The 8,296-nt window shown below is 50.2% G+C and overlaps 1 long non-coding RNA gene across 1 annotated transcript; it reads right to left on the reverse strand.

The window, feature by feature from the left end:
- Positions 1-300: 300 nt before the first annotated feature.
- Positions 301-5,779, reverse strand: LOC144614731 (uncharacterized). The gene is made up of 4 exons (XR_013552766.1): positions 4,980-5,779; positions 4,493-4,565; positions 1,275-1,365; positions 301-373 (listed from the first exon to the last, which is right to left on the reverse strand). It is a non-coding gene; the product is annotated as an uncharacterized LOC144614731 (long non-coding RNA).
- Between the last annotated feature and the right edge of the window lie 2,517 nt (positions 5,780-8,296).

The following is an 8,296-nucleotide window of genomic DNA, read 5'->3' on the forward strand; positions in this document are numbered from 1 at the left end:
ACTACACCAGCTGTGGCCAAGCTCCAGCCTGCCTTTACTAGGAGAAACTTGAAACCTCTGTTTATGCTTTCGTTGCCTGGTTTGGGGGGAGGAGGGGGTTGGTTTTCTGTCTGGTTTTGTTTTAGTTCTACAGGACGGCCCCTGTGGGATCGTTTCGAGAGTGAGAGCCATCTGGAACCTCTGAGCTGGCGTGGCTCTTTGGTTTTGGCGGGTAAGGACGGAGGGAGAGCCCACGACCCTGAGCCAAGTTCTGTGGACATAGCCAGGAGACTGTGTCAAAGGGGCTGAGCGTTGGTCCTTTTGGCCGTCGCCTTTGGGGCAGGGTGACATCCAGTCGTGCCCCAGTCGGGTGGTCTCCATAAACAAGCTTTCTCTAGAAGAAAACAATGATGGTGATGGTGATGGTGGGGATGACAGGTGTGGGGGGGCAGGGATGTTGATGACGATGTTGGTGGAGATGATGATGGTGGTTAAAAAGGTGATGGTAAGTGGGGGCGACGGTAACGTCAATGATGATGTTGGTGATGGTGGTGGGGATAATGACGGGATGGTATTAAGAGCCGATACGTACAGGGTGGCTCAGTCGGTTGAGCATGTGACTCTTTTTTTTTTTTTTTAATTTTTTTTTTTTTTTAACGTTTATTTATTTTTGAGACAGAGAGAGACAGAGCATGAACGGGGGAGGGGCAGACAGAGAGGGAGACAAAGAATCCGAAACAGGCTCCAGGCTCCGAGCCGTCAGCACAGAGCCCGACGCGGGGCTCGAACTCACGGACCGCGAGATCGTGACCTGAGCCGAAGTCGGCCGCCCAACCGACTGAGCCACCCAGGCGCCCCGAGCATGTGACTCTTGATTTCGGCTCAGGTCACGGTCCCAGGGGTGTGGGATCGAGCCCCACGTGAGGCTCCATGTGTGGAGCCTGCTTTGGATTCTCTCTTTCCCTCTCCCTCTGCCCCTCCCCCCCCCCCGCCCCCGCACACACTCTCTCTCTTAAAAAAAAAAAAAAGACATTAGGGATTACATATGGAATTACCTATTACAAAAGATCTTAGATAGTAGTGTGGCACTTTATGCCAGACCCTGTTGTAGCCCAATATACCTACATACTAATTCCGGAAGCTCTAGGACTTAGGTGCTATTCGTCCCTTTTTTAAAACAGGCGCAGAGAAGGTCTGTAACTTGCTCAAGATCTCGTAACTCGTCAGTGCTGAGCGTGCATGCCCTTTCTCGGAAGAGGGAACCATCTCCCAGGAGCCCAACAGACATTACGTACCCACTTTGCTGGTTGCAATGGTTATGATCTGTCATCTGGGAGGAATGTACACGGGGCTGAAGAACAATAGACTCCTTACTTGGCTGATTTCCTGGGGGGGGGGGGGGGAGGGGGAGGGAAAAGTCCTGAATTACCCTGGTCTTGGGGTGTCTTCATCCAGGCCACCACCAACCCAGCTGTCGGAGTTCACAAAGTTGAATCAATCTCTCTCCCCCCGCCCCCCCCAATCAAGAATCCCTCTGTAGCTCCCCGTTGCTGAAGGGTTAAACCAGAGTTTCTCAATCTCAGCTCTGTTGACATTTTGAACCGGATAGCCCCCTGCCGTGGGCGGCTGTCCAGTGCATTGTAGAATATTTAGTGGCACGTTTGGCCTCTTCTCACTAGATTCCAGAAACATCCTCCCAGCTGTGACCATCATCATGTCTCCATATGTTGCCAAATGCCCCCTTGTTGGGGGAGGGGGAATCACGTGGCCCCCACTTTAGAACCCCAGGGTTAAAGGAAACAGGCTTCCCACCTATAGAAAGCGATTTGACCACAGGTCTTAGAAGACCCTCCCAGCAGACAGTGGGCTCCCCAAAGGGTGGGGTCCCAGCCTTTCTCCTTGTTTCTAGTCCCTTGAGGTTGATCTGTAGCTCGTAGCAATGACGACTCAAGAAATAGTGCTCAGTTCAGGCGTAACCAGACTGTGGTCGGGGATGAAACTGTGCAAACAGAGAGCATGGGGAGTACTGAGGAGGGCGGGGGGGGGGGGGGCCTCCGGAAGAGGTCCTAAGGACATCTCTGAAGAGGAGAGGCCTGCAGTTGGAAGCAGAGGAGCCTTCTGGCAGAGGCAGAAGGGAAGATGGGCAACTGAGGCACAAAAGGCAGCGTGGGGCGTTCAAGTCCACCCCGGGGAGTGCCGCGGTGGGGTGAGCCGTGCGGCTCAGGCGCTGTTACAAAAAGATCTTGAACACTAGGATTGGGTGACGTGGAGCCTCGAAGAATTCCAAACCAAGGCATGAGAGGCCCAGCCTTGGCTTTTAGAATAACCTCTGTCTGTGGCAGCTGTGTGGATGGAGACACAGCTGGGGACCAGCTGGGACAATAATCCAAGTGAGAGCTGGGGCCCAGTGGAGGGGAGAGCAGAAGCCAGGGTCCTCCCATTTCCTTGTGCGTAAATTCTGAGCCTTTCCAAGCGTGTAAAGGCAGATGGAAAATTTCCAGCCCCTAATAAGAGGTTAGTAATAGAACTTTCTTCCCCGTCAGCTCTGCACCGCGGTTTACGCAGTTCGTGGGCTAGCTGTGCGTTTCCTCCTTTCCTCAGGCTGGGAAAGCATCTTCTTCCGTAAGGACCTGAAGCCTCCTCACTGGAGAATTCTTGAGCCCGAGACAGAGGCTCCCTCCTCAACAGGGCTGAGGGCATGTTACAATTCGTTTGTTTTCTCTGTTAGACAGTGAGCATTTTGAGGCTATGACTTTTGTCTTGCCCATTGATTCCTGGAACCAGTATTGAATGGGCACCTGCTACGTGCCAGGCACTGGGATACAGCTGTGAACACCTGTCTTGTATCCCGAGCACCCACAGAGGGCCCGGTGACTGAGTGAGTGAATAAGTGAGAATGAATGGAGAGTGGGGCAGGAGAGGAAGGCTGAGGCCTGGAGAGGTTCCGTGAGTTACCCGTGACTGTCGGGCAGGAAGTGGCCGAGGAGGAGCTGAAGCCCCAGACAATGAAAGAACATGGAAACCAGGGCTTGGCACACAGTGGGGCTCCATTCCGGGTGCTCTCCTGTGAGGTTCTCTGTTTTCCCAGAGCTGCCCCCACCTTCAGCAGGACCAGGCATGGCTTTGCCTCTTCAGCTGGTTGATCAAAGACGTAGGAACTATGCGCATGTTTGTGGGGGATGTGAGTGGCTTGTCTCCCACACACACTTGTCCCCATGCTGCAAAGTAACGGCCTGCTTTCCCTCCGGGGATCTGCCCACCCTCAACTCTCCATGCACATGCATGCACGGGACTCGATGCCCAGCCTAGGATGGGAACGTGTGGTCCACACCTCTGTCATTCAGTGGACCTGGTGCCACGGGCCTCAAGGCCACAGAGCTTGGTCAGGGGGCAAGCATGTGACCCGAGTGCCCTCCACGCGTGTCCCAATCGGGCTGAGCTTCAAGGCTATGGTGGGCCTCTGGGACAAGAGCACGTACACCCTTTGGCAACTGGACGCGAGTGCGGAAGGTGCAGATTTTAACTTCGTTGCCTTTGGGTGCCATCAAATAACCACCAGGTGAGGTCCTTTCTATCAATGGAAACCCACAGAAGGAAGTCAAGAGACGGAGAAAGAGAGAGTGAAATTACATCCCGATGTTCGATGTTTCTGTCTGAGCTCCCAGATTCAGCCAGGTCGGAAGCCAGCAAGATCTCCCCCTACCTACATTTTGGTTATTTTCTCAAGCCAGTCTATTGGATTTACAGTCTTAACTCTTGTGGTGCTTTACTGGCTGCTCAGCCTGTAGCAGGGAAATCTTGGTACTGGTTAGTCTCCGGTGGGAGGAAGAAGGAACGCAGCATGGAAAAGCTGTCGACAGGGTGACCTCCCCCCCTCCAACATTGTGGCTGTTTTGCAAGAAGAAGGCAGTAGAACACCAGACCCTTTGAACAAGGGACAAGCCAATGTATGTGCTGCATTCCCAGAGTCTATTTCCTAAACGGGGTGGCCTCCTGGTTCCAGACTTTCTTTTTGGGTCTTCTCGCAGACTCTGGCACAATCAGTGCTTCCTGTCCTTGGTGACGTCCTTCACTCCTCCTTGAGTGCTGTCCCTGTCTTTAGCTCAACTTACTTCTGGCTGATTCTCCTACCTCCTCCTTGTCTCAGGACACTCAGAGATGCCTCTGGAAATGTCACTCCTCCAGACTGGACTCAGCCCTGTAGCTCTCATTTCTTGGAAATTCACCATGTGCCCAGTGCCGTGTAATCAACTGAGGCCCAGAGAGGTTGGGTGACTTGCCCCAGGTCTCACAGCTAGTGAGTGGGGAAAGCAAACTATACCCTGTACCTCCCCTACTCCACAGCCCGTGCCTTTAACCGCTCTGGGATTCTATCCAGAGGCTCTGTACCTATGGGCTTCCTTGCCTCGAGGGCAGGACCCAGACCAAAATGAACTCCTGTCCTAACCTGAGACCTGTTTTTCCCACCATAGTAGATGCTGTCAACGCCCCGCCCCTAACCCCTAGCACGTACCAGTCCAGCTTCTGGATGCAAGCACCAGTGACTCGACCCAAGGACATTCTCTGGCCACGGGAGACAGCTTAGCCTGTGCAGAGGGCGAGGAGAAGTGTCAGAGACTTAGGGCCCACAGAGGCAAGTCGCAGCCAATGGTGATTGGAATTGGCAGGTAAATCGCCCAGTTTCTTGCACCCCAGGTCATTTGTCAGGGACAACTTGAAGGCATGCTCTGTGGTGTCCCAGAGGCTCCAGAGGGACGGAGCTTGGTCCCCCAGCATTAACCTGCTCACTAACGCTCCTGCATGGGCTCCCTTCCCTCCCCCATCACTTCCCCGCCCTCTCACAGTCTTTTCGGGGATCCCTTCACAGATACATTGTGTTCCAATCCTTGTCTCGGGGGTCCCTTCACAGATACATTGTGTTCCAATCCTTGTCTCGGGGATCCCTTCACAGATACATTGTGTTCCAAACCCTGTCTCAGAGACTTCTGGGGCTACCTAACCTAAGTCAGCCACCTTCTGTAGCATCCTTGATAGTCCTCCGGTGAGCCACCCTCCCTGAACCTCAGTCCATATAAATTAGGTAGGATTGACTCCACCCCAGCTCAAAAGTGGGCAGGTGACTCAGGAGGGGCCAATCAGAACTCTGTGGTCCCTTAGCCTTAGTGATTTGGTAAGAGACTGGGCATGTGACTCATTGGAGCCAGAGAGACTCTGAGATTCTTCTGGAGCTGCTAAAATAGAGAGTTCACCTGTGCTGTCCACAGGTGTCTCACCCGTGCCACCTGGAGGATGTGGGGCTGGAGCCCTGGCAGCCATCTTGCATGAAACCAGCTTACTGCATCTGAATATACGAAGACAGAACATGTGTTGTAGGCAGTTGCAATGATGGTCTCTCTTAACCCTCCCTAGACACCCTCCCTGACGTGTAACTTACGGGTGCCTCTGACTTGGACTCCAAGCTCCACCATGTGACTCGTTCTGGCCAGTAGGATGTTAGCAGATGTGATGGGGGAGGCGGGGTGCGGAAGCGTGGTTTGCTTCCAAGATTGGATTTATTTGCATTTCTGCCCTTGCCACGAGGATGCCTCAAGGCTGGGCCCACGCACAGGATAAGAGATAATGTGGAGTAGAGTTGCTTCATCTGTCAAGCCGTGACCAGTCTAGATCGGCCATCAGCCAGCCATGCCCAGACATGAAAGAGCCCAGCCAAGGCCAGCAGAGTCACCTGGCCAACCATTGTCCCGTGGGCAGCATTCCTATAGCACTATATAATTGATGCAATTCTCAGTTAAATTAGCAAGTTGAAACCATACAGAAAAGCTTAAAAAACTGAGTGAAAATCACCTCAAATCTCAGAGGTGGCCCCTGGTGACATTTTGGTGACCATCTCTCCGGTGCACGTGACGCGCACCATGCACACCTCCATGCACAACCACGGCCACAGAATTAATATAACTTTGGCAAGATGGGGGAGGGTCCTGGGGCAAAAGGCCGCAAAGAGAAGGCTATGACGTCATCTTCTAAGGAAGGTTGTTGCCTCAGGACATCTGGGAGGCAATAATGATGATGAAAGGGTTAGCATTGGGCATGCAGAGAGGAAAATTGAAAGGCTGAGGTCTCAGGGCGATTGAAGGAGGTTTTAAAAACCTGATGGTTAAGAAATCAGAGATACACAGGGTAAAAAAAAAAAAAAAAAGCAGGAATGGGAAGATTGTTGGGAAAGAATCAGGCTGGTTTATTTAAAACTCTGTTGCCCCAGGGGCGCCTAGGCGGCTTAGTCAGTTAAGTATCCAACTTTGGCTCAAGTCATGATCTCATGGTTCATGGGTTCGAGCCCTGCACACGGCTCTGTGCTGACAGCTCAGAGCCCGGAGCCTGCTTCAGATTCTGTGTCTCCCTCTCTCTCTGCCCCTTCCCTGCTTGTGCTCTGTCTCTCTGTCTCTCAAAAATAAATAAATGTTAAAAAAAAACAAACCCAAAAACCTCTGTTGCCCCAAACTCTGTGGTTTATTCATTCATTAATTCAATGAACATTTATTGATGCCTATTATGTGTCATCACATCCTAGTTGCTAAGGAATGCAAAGGTGAATGAGCCATGCCCCCAGTCCCCAGGGAGCTTGTGGTCAGCTGAAGAAAAGAGTGACCTGATAATTAGGGTTCAGCATGATGCCAGTTCTGAGAGGGGAAAGCATGCAAATGGAGAAAATTTTCTAGAGAAGGGCCAACCAAGCTGGCATCTGATGGATGAATGGGAGTTCTCCAGTTTGAAGATGAGTGGGACGAGATGGGGAGAGTGACCCAAGGGGAACAAAATTTGCAGAAGTTTGAAAGTGAGACCAGTCACTGGGATAATTGATATGAGATCCGGGAAGCAAGGGGGTAGGGAGAGTGACAAGACAGGTAGAAAAGAAACAGTTCTAATCCAGGAGAACAGTAGCTTTTAAATCTTTTTGATTGCCCCATGGTAAGATATGCATATTCTATTTTGGCCCTGTATAATCATGCGTGTGTGTGTGTGTGTGTGTGTGTGTGTGTGTGTGCATGCATGTGTGTGTATCTGAAGCAAAGGTCAGAAAAGCAATATTTCACCCTGCAGCATGCTATTCATTCTGATATTTTCTATTTTGTTCTATTTTGTTTTAAAATGTTGGCCAGGGGTGAAATAAGCTGACCACAAAATAACCCACATCGTATGATTTCATTCCTATAAAATTCTGTTAACAGGCAAAACTAATGAGATCAGTCGTTGCATGGGGGTGCGGTCTGGGTGGGAGCAAGGTTAACTGCAAAGAAGTGAAAGAGAACTTTCTCAAGAGATGGAAAATTTCTATATCTCGACTGGGGTGGTGGTTACATGGGCACATGCATTTGTCAAAAACAAATACATAAAAATAAACGCATGCGAGAGAACTTTCTTGGGTGGTGTTGCTGTGCTATATCTTGATAAAGGATTTGCATTGCACAGGTGAACGCATTTGTCAAAACTCACCAAACGGCACACGTCAGATCTGTGCCCTTCATTGTATGTAAATTTTACATAAAAAAAAAAAGAAAACTGTGGACAAACACTGACCTGTAGTTGGTGAGGTAGGTGCACGCTGAAGGATTAGGAGGAAGTATTGTGGTGTCGGCAGCAAACCATTTTGAAATGGGGAGAGCCATGTGCAGATGGACGGATAGGTGATGAACGTACAGTAAAATGCTAATGCATGTCACTCAGTGAAAAAAGACTAGCCTTTTTCGTTCCTCATGCTGGAATAACTGGACATCCACCTGCAAAAGGATGAAGCTGGATCCCTACCTCACGTCATATCCAAACATTAATTCAAAATGGATCAAGGACCTAAACACAAGAGATAAACTATAAAACTCTTAAGCGAAGACATAGGGTGTGCATCTTCCAGACCTTGGGTTAGGCAACGGTTTCTTAGCTATGACACAAAAAAGTACAATCAACAAGAGAACAAAAAAAAAAACAAAAAAACAAGGAAACTTGATATCGTCAAATTGCAAAGCTTCTGTGGTTTGGAGGATGCCACCAAGAAAGTGGAAAGACAATCCACAGAATCAAAGAACACTTTTGCCAACCCTGTATCTGATAAAAGGCTTGTCTCTAGAATGTGTCAGCAACAATTGCACCTCAGTAATAACAATACGGATGACTCAATTTTAAAATGGTAAAAGATCTGAACAGACAGGTGTCCAAAAAAGATACACAAGTGGCCAACATGCACAGGAAAAAAAATACTCAACTTCATCAGGGAGATGCAAATCAAAACCACCATGAGGTACCGCTTGGAACCCACCAGGAGGGC

The sequence above is a fragment of the Panthera onca genome, chromosome E3, assembly GCF_046562875.1.
Source record: "Panthera onca isolate mPanOnc1 chromosome E3, mPanOnc1 haplotype 2, whole genome shotgun sequence".
Classification (NCBI taxonomy): Eukaryota; Metazoa; Chordata; class Mammalia; order Carnivora; family Felidae; genus Panthera; species Panthera onca.